This window comes from Erythrolamprus reginae, chromosome 10, assembly GCF_031021105.1.
Source record: "Erythrolamprus reginae isolate rEryReg1 chromosome 10, rEryReg1.hap1, whole genome shotgun sequence".
In the NCBI taxonomy this organism is placed as follows: domain Eukaryota; kingdom Metazoa; phylum Chordata; class Lepidosauria; order Squamata; family Dipsadidae; genus Erythrolamprus; species Erythrolamprus reginae.
Genome location: NC_091959.1, coordinates 39,127,927 through 39,141,643, shown reverse-complemented (window position 1 = coordinate 39,141,643; position 13,717 = coordinate 39,127,927). Strand labels below are relative to the sequence as shown.

General features: G+C 42.4%; 1 protein-coding gene across 1 annotated transcript in view; it reads right to left on the bottom strand.

The window, feature by feature from the left end:
- FBRSL1 (fibrosin like 1) overlaps window positions 1–12,950 on the bottom strand; it is a 499,240-nt gene extending 486,290 nt beyond the window's left edge. Inside the window, 1 exon segment of the mRNA XM_070762728.1 lies at window positions 12,884–12,950. The gene's annotated coding sequence lies outside the window, so the exon portion shown is untranslated.
- Between the last annotated feature and the right edge of the window lie 767 nt (window positions 12,951–13,717).

The following is a 13,717-nucleotide window of genomic DNA, read 5'->3' as shown; positions in this document are numbered from 1 at the left end:
ATCATTAATTCCTCCCCTCCAGACCCCACCGCCATCCCGCAGGGCTACTTTAGTCAAATCCAGGAGGTCACCTATTCCCAAGGAAGAAAAACCCTCGACCATCTAGAAGCCTATTTCCCTCCTCGCTGACATTTCGTCAAAGGTCACTCCACCTCGTCCACAATAACTAACATGCCCTCCTCCCCAATAAATAAATAAAGACGTGGAAGGGAGGATTTCAGAGGACTTAAGAAAATTACATTTCCAGAAAGGTCGCCAGATATTGGACTTACGTGAAGGGAGCGAGGACTTGGGATTGAGCAGGAGGGGTGCGGGGACGGAAAAATGAAGAAAAAACAAACGAAGAGAAGACCACGTCAAGGTTGTCCCTTTTTTTTTCTTTTTTTTTTTTTTGGCAAAATGACGGTGTTCCCAGGAAGCGGAAACAGCGGTTCAACCCCAGTCGCTGATCATCAGCAGAATGGTTATCGAGAGTTTTATCATATTTCAAACAGCTTATCTAAACCAAACAAACTGTAGAATGGTGGCTGATAAGGCCAGCCTGACAAGGTAATTTCAGCAATTAGAAACCCTACTATGTCACACCGGGATGATAGATTGAGTGGCCTTACCACTTTTAGAATGCGAAAATCTGTGGGTTTTTTCCCTCCACCCTTCTCCGGGGCTGTTTTGCTACCATTCTCCTTGTCAACGTTCATGGTCAGTCAATCTGCTGCCCACCCTTTGAACTCTCCCTGTATTATTATTATTATTATTATTTTTAAGTAGAGACAAGTTTATCTCCAATAAGACTGCAAAGGAGAAGACTGAGAGGAGACTCGATAGCTGTCTACAAATATCCAAAGGGCTGTCACTGAGCAGAGGGATCAGCATTGTTCTCATTAGCACATGGAAGGGCTAGAAACAATGGAATGAAACTCCAAGGGAATAAATTTGGATTAGATATCATAAAAAAGCTTTCTAACAGTAAGGGTGATAAACCAGTGGAACAGTTTGCCACATGAGGTGGTGAGTTCGCCTTCACTGGAGATCTTCAAACAGAGACTGGACAGTCATCTTTCTGGGATGGTTTGATGAATCCTGCACTGAGCAGGGGGTTGGACCTGATGACCCTCGAGGTTCCCTTCCAACTCTATGATACTATGATCATTTAAAAACAGTCAACATTACCCAATCATAACCACACATAAATCTTACTAGCCAGAAAGGGGGTACATCAATTACCCCATGCCTGGCGACATAGATAGGTCTTCAGAGTCTTGCAGAAGGCAAGGAGGGTGGGGGCAGTTTGAATCTCTGGGGGGAATTGATTCCAGAGGGCCGGGGCCACCACAGAGAAGGCTCTTCCCCTGGGACCCGCCAAATGATATTGTTTAGTCGACGGGATCCGGAGAAGGCCAACTCCGTGGGACCTAATCGGCCGCTGGGATCTGTGCGGCAGAAGGCAGTCCCATAGGTATTCTGGTCCAATGCCATGCAGGGCTTTATAGGTCATTACCAACACTTTGAATTGTGTCTGGATGTTTAGTCTCCAAAGGAGAAGACTGAGAGGAGACTTGCTAGCTGTCTCCAAATATCTGAAGGGCTGTCACAGAGCAGAGGGATCAGCATTGTTCTCATTAGCACATGGAAGGACTAGAAACAATGGAATGAAACTGCAACTGATTTGGATTAGATATCAGAAAAAAACTTTGTAACGGCAAGGGTGATAAACCAGTGGAACAGTTTGCCACAGGAGGTGGTGGACTCGCCTTCACTGGAGGTCTTCAAACAGAGACTGGACAGTCATCTTTCTGGGATGGTTTGATGAATCCTGCATTGAGCAGGGGGTTGGACCCGATGACCCTGGAGGTCCCTTCCCACTATTGGGTATTTTGATTATTATTAATATTATTTGCATTAGCAGAGTTCAGCTGGCTTAATTTGCAGCGGATTTAGCATGGCAAGAAATAACACGTGGTTCAGAATCCCATTTGTTAGCAATGAATGACCACTCCTTCATAAAGATGAAAAATACAATCTTTACTTACAATTATGTTGATTCATGCAATTGATAGATTACAGGCAGATAAAGTTTATATTCCAGTCCATATTAATAACTTCTGGATGGTCCCATGTGTGAGGATGGCTTTGGATTTCATCTCACACATGTGTCCTCAGCCGAGGACAATGGAGCACACAGGAGGTGGACAAGGAAGGGTCATCAAGGCGAAAAGAGCTCAGAAGAGGGGGGAGCATCTACTCTGCAGAGGTTTATATAGTCTGCAGAGTACCTGCCCCTTTTGGTCATCAAAAGGTGACACACTGGTCAGTTAATTGATCATTGAGATGTGTTTACAAGACAATGCAAGCATGTAGTAGAGTGGTTAAACCCAACATCAACTCTATGATTTTATGATTCTAAGGCTTTTCATCAGAACCACAGTGTGTGCCCCCCCCCTCCTGCATCTAAAGGGTTGGTTCCACCTTCTCCTGGCTCCTGAGATTTCATCGGAAAGAAGAACACCTGGTCTAATGAAGCGCTCCTCCCGGCCAGAGAAGAAAAGATCAAAAGAAGGGCAGGCAAGCCTTGAAGGCAGCAAGATGACCCTTCAAAGGGTCCTTTAGCTAAAAGCAGACGTAGGCACTAGGGAGAATCCCGCTCAATCTGTCATCTCTCGTTATTCAAAGATCAAGGTGGTGGTGCGGGTAATGACCCTGCTTTATCCTAGAGCAGTGACGGCGAACCTTTTTGGGTTGGCGCGCCAAAAGAGGGTGTGTGGGTGTGCTAGCATTCGTGCACCTGCTCACACCCCTTCCCTTGCGCACACATATGCGCTGCCCCCCTGCAAATGTGCACAGGCCTTACTGAAGCTTGGTGCGTGAAAAAAATGCCCAAACGGGAAAACGGAAGTTCAGAAAACACACTTCCGGTTTGCCCATTGTGCCAGTTTTTGCCTCTGGGAGATCGGGAAGCTTCCCTGAACCCTCCAGAGTGCAAAAAACAACACAATGGCAAACCAGAAGTGTATTTTTCTGAACTTCCGGTTTGTCCGTTGGGCGATTTTTGTTTTGCTTCCAGGGCTTCGGGGAAATTTCCCTGAAGCATCCGGAGGGCGAAACAGCCTTTTCCAAAGCCAAAAATCAGCTGGCCAGTGCCCGCATGCACACTAGAGCTGACACAGGGCCACTTGAAACAGAATACCCTACGAAAGCAGACTATCAATCCTAGGTCTAGAAAGCTTAGAACTACGTCGCATAAAACACGATTTGAGTATTGCCCACAAGATCATATGCTGCAACGTTCTACCTGTCAATGACTATTTCAGCTTCAATCGCAACAACACAAGAGCACGCAACAGATTCAAACTTAATATTAACCGCTCCAAACTTGACTGTAAAAAATATGACTTCAGCAACCGAGTTGTCGAAGCGTGGAACTCATTACCCGACTCAGTAGTGTCAACCCCTAACCCCCAACATTTTTCCCTTAGACTATCCATGATTGACCTCTCCAGGTTCCTTAGAGGTCAGTAAGGGGCGTGAATAAGTACACCAGTGTGCCTTCCGTCCCCTGTCCAATTGTCTCTCCTTATCTCATTTATCTTTTCTTCCTTTCAAATATGTTCACCTACACTTTTATATCTTTTCTTCTATTCTTTTCTTTATTTATCTTATTACATATCTATTCTCTTCAATGTGTATTATGTATTGGACTAACTAACTAACTGAATGAATGAATGAATGAATGAATGTCCGATATGGCTCTGCATGCCACCTGTATATAGCCCATCTGGAAAGGTTTAGGTTTGGGAAGGTTTCGTATTATCAAAGAAGTTATAAACAAGCATCGGGCGAGCCAAATGGACCCTCTTGCTAAAATTTAATCAATTGCTTTTTATTTTTAAAAAAAGAACTTGGATGTGCAGCAAATAACACACTGGAGCATGCCTTAGAATTATACTTTGAGGTCCCAACTGCCATGACTTCTAAACAGCACTACTATTTCTAGATTTACAAAAGTCCCAGCGAACACACAATAACTGGGGGGGGGGGACCCAGGGGAAGAGCCTTCTCTGTGGTGGCCCCGACCCCCTGGAACCAGCTCCCCCCAGAGATTAGAATTGCCCCTAACCTCCTTGTCTTTCGTAAACTTCTTAAAACCCACCTCTGCCGCCAGGCATGGGGGAACTGAGACATCTCCCCCGGGCCTATACAGTTTATGCATGGTATGTTTGTGAGTATGTTTTCTTTTTTAATAAGGGGTTTTTAATGACTTTTAATGATTAGATTTGTTATATATTGTGTGTTATTATTGTTGTGAGCCGCCCCGAGTCTATGGAGAGGGGCAGTATACAAATCTAATTAATAATAATCATCATCATCATCATCATCATCATCATCATTATCATCATTATCATCATTATCATTATTATTATCCAACTTCAGACTGACCGAATTCTGAAGCATAACACACCAGACATTGTGACCGTGGAGAAAAAGAAAGTATGGATCATCGACATCGCAATCCCAGGAGACAGCAGAATTGAGGAGAAGCAGCTAGAGAAATTAGTGAAATACGAAGATCTAAAAATCGAGCTGCAACGACTCTGGCATAAGACAGTGAAAGTGGTCCCAGTGGTACTTGGCACGCTGGGCGCAGTGCCAAAGGATCTCAGCGGACATTTGAAAACCATCGGAATTGACAAAATCTCCATCTGTCAATTGCAAAAGGCCGCTTTACTGGGATCGGCAAACATAATTCGCCGCTACATCACGCAGTCCTAGGTGCTTGGGAAGCGCCCGACTGGTGATGAAATACGAAATCCAGCATAGTGATCTCGTTTGCTGTGTTGTACTGACATAATAATAATAATAATAACAAGAACAAAAACAATAATAGTAGGATAATAATAATAATAATAATAATAATAATAATAATAATAATAATAATATAACTAGACCTGTTTATTATTTGGTCATCTATCTTCAACTAAACCTTCATTCTTTTGCAAAATCTTTAGGAGAAGCCTAGCAATTGGGAGCCCTGAAGTGGCTGCCAAATCTTAAGGTTTTTAATATGGAGGGTTTATTTTCCCTTGGCTTGTGTTTGCACAAGCGATGCCCAGTTTCAGAATTATGCAGGGCTTAATTTGGCTAATTTGTTTATCTTGCTAAACAGAATGTTTTCTGCAGCCTTGAGCGGAATGAACTTTTAATCTTGCCTCTGTCCAGACGTGCTGGGCACCAAAACGGAGATGACCAAGAGACTAGATGCTTTGGACCAATTAAATCTGCTTAGTTTTTCCAAAACTTGCTTTCTAACTGTTGGCAGGACTGAGAGTGGCTTGAATTTTAGACGTGGAGGATTTTACATAAAGAATAGAGAGGAAAAAATACCAAACAGGCCCCAGCAATGGGAAAGCAATCGCTCTATATAGCTGATAGACTATCATGGGATTTTTCAACAACTTTTTTTTTCCCAATCAAAATTTAATGAATCAAGAAACAAATCCAGATGTGGACGTCTGTTTCCCTTAATAAATCATGATGCATGCATTTGGCATGCAAAACGCACGCTAATCTGTTTAAATTACAAGAGTTAATGTGCTTATAAAAATATAATAAGATGGCTTCATGGTTTTAATCACAAGAATACATCTTGAATTTCAGAACAAATTACCTAAGCTCGAGTCTCAGATTTTACAGTTGAATACTTGTCAAAATAAGTTCTGTAAACGTCCACTGAGCAAATCTTTTTCTTCCTCTTATGAACTAAATTACTTTATGTGTATTTGCACCAATTTAGAATCATACCTCCCTATGTGAATCACAACACATCGTGGAACAGAATTGATCTGTCTGTCTGTCTGCCTGTCTACCTACCTACCTACCTAAGCTACCTACCTCATCTACCTACCCACCTACCTACCTACCTATCTATCCATCTCCCTCCCTCTCTCTATCATTGGACCCTCTGGAACCAGCTCCCCCCGGAGATTAGAACTGCCCCCACCCTCCTTGCCTTTCGTAAAGTTCTTAAGACCCATCTCTGCCGTCAGGCATGGGGGAACTGAGATATTCTTTCCCCCTAGGCCTTACAATTTACACATGGCATGTTTGTATGTATGTTTGGTTTTATAATAAGGGGTTTTCAGTTGTTTAGTATTGGATTGTTACATGCTGTTTTTTGTCACTATTGTTAGCCGCCCCGAGTCTACGGAGAGGGGCGGCATACAAATCTAATAAGTAAGTAAGTAAGTAAGTAAGTAAGTAAGTAAGTAAGTAAGTAAGTAAGTAAGTAAGTAAATAAATAAATAAATACATTTTGCTTTCTAGACTACATTCATTAAAACAGACTCTGTGTTCCAACACTACATCTAAAATTCAACAATTTACTCAAAACTATAAAAGTTTGCTTCTTCAATGACTACAGGGCTAAAAACCCACAATGTCATCCAATTGTGCTGCTAAGTGTGCAGACATGCAAGCTGGTCATAGGAAGGAAAGGAGAGAAGAGACAGACAGGCAGACAGACAAACACCTTAAGGATTTGATTCATCACAAAGAATACAAATTTCCCTGTTTATTTCTAGGCAACGTGGAATTCTGAAAAAGACAGAACCCTTTCAAGGGGTCTCTCCAGCACCTCTTCAAATCGTTTTTTGACACATGTACTACCACCCAAATCGTACTTTATACAACAGGAAAACCCACAGCCTGACAATTCTTAGAAAACAACCTCCTAGTTGGCACTTCTTGTTCAGTGCACCCAATCTACTAGCGATAAATCGTCATTCTGAATGTTTATAGGGGGCCATAAACCACTTTTTATCGCTGGGTGTTTGCATTCTGAGACCCAACCAACGTGCAAGGACAACTATCACACAGAAAGCTAAGAAAATAAAAGAAAAATACAGCTACACCCCTTGCTACCTGCTGCCTCTGACCATTTCTTCAGATCGTGCAGAATGCGGCCGCAAGAGCAATCATGGGCCTCCCCAGATACGCCCATGTCTCATCAACACTCTGCGGCGTGCACTGGCTGCCGATCAATTTCCGGTCACAATTCAAAGTGTTGGTTATGACCTATAAAGCCCTACATGGCATCGGACCAGAATACCTCCGGGACCGCCTTCTGCCACACGAAACCCAGCGGCCGATTAGGTCTCACAGAGTTGGTCTTCTCTGGGTCCCGTCGACTAAACAATGTCGTCTGGCAGGACCCAATGGAAGAGCCTTCTCTGTGGCGGCCACGGCCCTCTGGAACCAGCTCCCCCCAGAGATTAGGATTGCCCCCACCCTCCTCGCCTTTTGTAATTCATTAAAACTCATCTTTGCTGCCAGGCATGGGGAAATTGACCCACACACCCCAATTGTCAAGGTTGGTGTACGGTTTGATTGGATTGTGTGATTGTTTTATTATAAGGGTTTTAAATTGTATTTTTTAAAAATTGGATTTGTACACTGTTTATGTTGTTTTGAGCTGCCCCGAGTCTTCGGAGAGGAGCGGCATACAAATCTAATAAATTAAATTAAATTAAAATTTCATGTCTGCAGTTTGTGGTATGCAATGACAGGGGATCCTAGATTACTACGTAGTTTATTGTAGACTTGGAAGATGGAGTGGAAAAGAATCTTTTGTTGGGGGGTGGGGTCCCTACCTACCTACCTATCCATCCATCCATCCATCCCTCTCTCTCTCTCTCTATCATCTATCTATCTATCTATCTATCTATCTATCTATCTATCCATCCCTATCTGTCTGTCTGTCTGTCTGTCTGTCTGTCTGTCTATCTTATCTATCTGTCTATCTGTCTGTCTATCTATCTATCTTATCTATCTGTCTATCTATCTGTCTGTCTATCTATCTATCTATCTATCTATCCATCCATCCATCCATCCCTATCTGTCTGTCTGTCTGTCTGTCTATCCATCCATCCATCCATCCATCCATCCCTATCATCTATCTATCTATCTATCTATCTATCTATCTATCTATCTATCTATCCATCCCTGTCTGTCTGTCTGTCTGTCTGTCTATCTATCTATCTTATCTATCTGTCTATCTATCTATCTATCTATCTATCTATCTATCTATCTATCTATCTATCTATCTATTCATCCCTATCTGTCTGTCTGTCTGTCTGTCTGTCTGTCTATCTATCCATCCCTATCATCTATCTATCTATCTATCTATCTATCTATCTATCTATCTATCTATCTATCTATCTATCTATTCATCCCTATCTGTCTGTCTGTCTGTCTGTCTGTCTGTCTATCTATCCATCCCTATCATCTATCTATCTATCTATCTATCTATCTATCTATCTATCTATCCATCCATCCCTATCATCTATCTATCTATCTATCCATCCATCCATCCATCCATCCATCCATCCATCCATCCATCCATCTATCATAGAAAACTATCTTTAGATTTCTACTCCAAAAGCATTTTTAGAATAAATTTGATTTTTTAAAAATCCAATTAAAAAAACCCCCATCAATGTTTATCTACCAAAGTTCAAAAGCATTAATATTCTCCCTACCTACTGCTTCAAAGTCCAATCTTCACTTACATAAATACCATTGCTTGCAGGGCCCCGAGGTCTACAGACAAAATAAATGTGAAAGAAATCCCATCTGCCTGGGGCAAAATTCTCTTAGCATCCCTTTACTCTAGCCCAGGTCTCACTTCCACTAAAGATTCTCAGGAAGAGAGAGCAGATGGAATTTAATGTCTTTATTTTGTTTCTTGCTTGCCGCTCATTTGGTGTATGTCTTTTTTTAAAAGCCAGATATTTACAGGAAGACCTTGTCAATTTTTTTTTAATAAACAACTTGCACAGAGCTTAATGATGTTTGCTGGTGTTATCAGCACCGGGTTAAATTTAGCTTGGATAAAAGAAAAAGTAGCTCTCCAAAGCCATAAAAAACAAGCGTTCTATGGAAGTAGAGCAATTAAAATGTGGGTTTTAATGAAATAAAAAGTGTGCTAGAATGAAAGTGTGCATGTGTGAAGAGGCTGGGGATTTATAAAAAAAAGAAAGACATGGAACAAAATGAAAAGATCCCTCAAGATCGGGATATCTGCTTTCTTCTTGGCTTAAAAAGTTAATTACAACTCGTCCTTGACTTACATCAGTTCGTTTAGTGACAACAGCACTGGAAAAAAATGACCCTTTCCTGTGGCAGCTTGATCAAAATTCTGTTGCTTGGTTACACTCGAATTTATGAGGATTGAAGTGTCCTTGGGATCATGTGATCCCCTTTTGCGACCTTCCGACAAGCGAAGTCAATGGGGGAAGACAGGTTCACGTCACAACCCGAGTCACTAATTTAACAACTGCATTGGTCCGCCTAACAGCTCTGGCAAGACAGAGATGGTAAAAAGATGGCAAAATTCACTTAACAAATGTCTCGCTTTAGCAACAGATTTTTTTTGGGTGGGGGGTGGAGGGTGGATCGACTGTGGTCGCAAATCGAGGACTACCTGCATAGCGGTCTCAACTTTTGGAAACAAGGCTGGCCCAGACTCATCCTTGAATGAGAGGCCGCTTGAAAAATGCAAATTAAACCAAGGAATTAAAACAGAATATCTTGAAGGGGGACAATATTAAACAAAATGGAAATGACGTACGATGTAACCATTTTCCTTTCATTTTCTATTTTCTTTTCTCTCTTTTTCTCCCTCTGTCCATCTTTCTTGTTTCTCTTTCTTTTCTTTTGCTAGGTTTTTTCCTTTTTTTGTTTCTTCTCCTGACCCTTTCTTCTCTTTCTCTTAATTAAATGTCTTCGGAGAGGGGCGGCATACAAATCTAATAAATTATTATTATTGTTATTATTATTATGATTGTTGTTGTTGTTATTGTTGTTATTGTTGTTGTTGTTGTTATTATTATTATTATTATTATTATTGTCTACTATTCTTTTTGAATTGTATTGTTTTTCTATTGTAACGCTCTCTACATGGGGCTATCTTTGAAAAGTGTTCGGAAACTTCAGATCGTGCAGAATGCAGCTGCGAGAGCAATCATGGGCTTTCCCAAATATGCTCATGTTACACCAACACTCTGCAGTCTGCATTGGTTGCCGATCAGTTTCCGGTCACAATTCAAAGTGTTGGTTATGACCTATAAAGCCCTTCATGGCACCACACCAGGTTATCTCAGGGACCGCCTTCTGATGCACGAATCCCAGCGACCAGTTAGGTCCCACAGAGTGGGCCTTCTCCGGGTCCCATCAACTAAACAATGTCGTTTGGTGGGGCCCAGGGGAAGAGCCTTCTCTGTGGCGGCCCCGGCCCTTTGGAACCAACTCCCCCCAGAGATTAGAATTGCCCCCACCCTCCTCGCCTTTCGTAAGCTTCTTAAAATCCACCTCTGCCGTCAGGCATGGGGGAATTGAGATACTCTTTCCCCCTAGGCCTTACAATTTACGCATGGCATGTTTGTATGTATGTTTGGTTTTATAATAAGGGGTTTTTAGTTGTTTAGTATTGGATTGTTACATGCTGTTTTTTGTCACTGTTGTTATCCGCCCCGAGTCTGCGGAGAGGGGCGGCATACAAATCCAATCAATCAATCAATCAATATATGAATTTTAAAAAATAAACTATTCCTCCACCACCACCACCAAAAAAGAAATGTAAGATGGGGTTGAAAGATCGTCTTTGCCGGTTTGGAGCTTCGCCTTTAAAAGACACCCTGATGGGCTCATTCAAGAGCTGGAATTTTTAGATGAAGCTTCCCTGGGGTGCCAGATGTTGTTTCCAAGGAGACGTTCTGGATGTTTTGGGTGCATCGCTGTTTTTTCCATGCTGTTGCCCTGCCAGTTTCTCCCATCGGACCAGTGTGTGTGCAGAGGTGGGCTGCTAAGGTGGAACAAACAATGTCGTTTGGCGGGACCCAGGAGAAGAGCCTTCTCTGTGGCGGCCCCGACCCTCTGGAACCAGTTCCCCCCGGAGATTAGAACTGCCCCCACCCTCCTTGCCTTCCGTAAAGTTCTTAAGACCCATCTCTGCCGTCAGGCATGGGGGAACTGAGACATCTCCCCCGGGCCTATACAGTTTATACATGGTATGTTTGTGTGTATGCTTGCTTTTAATAATGGGGTTTTTAGTGTTTTTTAAATTATTAGATTTGTTCTTACATTGTCTTTGTTATTGTTGTGAGCTGCCCCGAGTCTACGGAGAGGGGCGGCATACAAATATAATAATAATAATAATAATAATAATAATAATAATAATAATAATAATAATATGTGACGTGTGCTCGCTCCCACGGCTCTGAGTGCTAGCGGAGTCCAGCGCAATTCTGCTACTGCACCCATGGCGCACCTGCGTTTCCGCCTGCGATTCTGCTACCTGCCCAGGTGCAGTAGCATAATTGCACTGGACTCCGCTAGCACTCAAAGCCACGGGGGCGAGCACACGTCACCGTTCCACCTTAGCAGCCCACCTCTGTGTGTGTGTGTGCGTGTGTGTAGTATGCGATTTGGTCATGGGTCCCTGGGCACCCACAAGAGATCTAGCCCATCTTGAATGCCTTTCTTATCTCCCACTCATTCCCCTTGACTGTCAGTTGGCCAGATTCTTGTAGAGATCTTAAGCCTGGCAATATTTTCTTTTCTCTCTTACGTCAAAGACCAGTAGTCTTTGACGTATGAGCACAATTCAGCCCTAGATTTTGTGGCTACATTTAGATATTTGTTCAGTGAATTTTGCTCCATTTTACGACCTTTCTTGCCACCGTTAAGTAAATCACTGCCATTGTTAAGTTAGCAACACAACGGCTAAATGCATCTTGCTTCTTCCTTTTTAAATTGATTTTATAATATAAAACACACACACAACATATAACAAGTGCACAGTGATTGTGCCCACTACCAGACAATCATTCATACCTCTCCACCAATCAGGGGGTTTCTTGTATAAACCATTTTAACCCAAGAGCAAAATATATTATTATTATTATTATTATTATTATTATTATTATTATTATTATTATTTATTGGATTTGTATGCCGCCCCTCTCCGCAGACTCGGGGCGGCTAACAACAGCAGTAAAACATTGCAACAAAATCCAATACTAAAAAGCAGTTAAATAAAGACCAATCATACAGACAAACATACCATACATAAAATTGTGAAGGCCTAGGGGGAAAGTGTATCTCAATTCCTCCATGCCTGGCGGCAGAGGTGGGTTTTAAGGAGCTTACGAAAGGCAAGGAGGGTGGGGGCAATTCTAATCTCTGGGGGGAGTTGGTTCCAGAGGGCGGGGGCCGCCACAGAGAAGGCTCTTCCCCTTGGTCCCGCCAAGCGACATTGTTTGGTTGACGGAACCCGGAGAAGACTCACTCTGTGGGACCTAACTGGTAGCTGGGATTCGTGCGGCAGAAGGCGGTCCCTGAGATATTCTGGCCTGGTGCCATGAAGGGCTTTATAGGTCATAACCAACATATTATAAAGTGATTCCAATTTTGTTTCTTATAGCTTGGTCTCGGATTCTACTCGCCATGTATCGTCTTACTTTGTCCCATCATCCCACCAGTTGTCGCAAATCAATTTCATTAACCAAATTCATCCTTTTATCCATAATCTCAAATTGAATGTGGTCCACCATGTACCGGTACCAATTGTGCATTGTCCATTTTGTCGCATCCTTCCAACCCAAGACTATGACCGCCTGAGCGCTTTCTATCGCTGCTTGTTTAATTTCTCTAAATTCTCCCATCTCATTACTTTGGACTAATACTGCCATTTCCTTAGTGATTATCCACCTTATATTTAACATCCTATTAATATCCTCTTGCACTTTATGCCAAAAATTCGGCACTACCGGGCATCCCCAAAACATATGCATAAACACTCCTTTATCTTGGCACCCATGCCAGCAAATACCTTTAACAATCTTGCTTCTTCCTTGGCTTCACTGGTCAGGAGGTCACATGACCCCAGGACACTGCAATCATCATATATATATATATATATATATATATATATATATATATATATATATAAATGTCACATGTTTAAGCTGAATTTGAAAATTAAGGGAGACTAGGATAGATCTATTTTGGCCTTATTTTGGCCTCATCAGCTAGTCATACCCACTGGGACTTGAACCTGCAACCTTTGCCTTGTAAGGCAGAGAATTATCCTCTAGGCTACATATATATATATATATATGAGTCAGTTACCAAGCGTCAGAATTTTGATCACAGGACCACGGGAATGCTGCAAGTTAATTAATTAATTTATTTATTGGATTTGTATGCCGCCCCTCTCCGCAGACTCGGGGCGGCTAACAACAATGATAAAAAACAGCATGTAGAAATCCAATTAATAAAACAACTAAAAACCCTTATAATAAAACCAAACATACACACAAACATACCATGCATAACTTGTAATGGCCTAGGGGGAAGGAATATCTTAACTCCCCCATGCCTGGCGGCATGAGTCTTGAGTAGTTTACGAAAGATAGGGAGGGTGGGGGCAGTTCTAGTCTCCGGGGGGAGTTGGTTCCAGAGAGCCGGGGCCGCCACAGAGAAGGCTCTTCCCCTGGGGCCCACCAAACGACATTGTTTAGTTGACGGGACCCGGAGAAGGCCAACTCTGTGGGACCTTATTGGTCGCTGGGATTCATGCGGTAGCAGGCGGTTCCGGAGGTAATCTGGTCCAATGCCATGTAGGGCTTTAAAGGTCATGACCAACACTTTGAATTGTGACCGG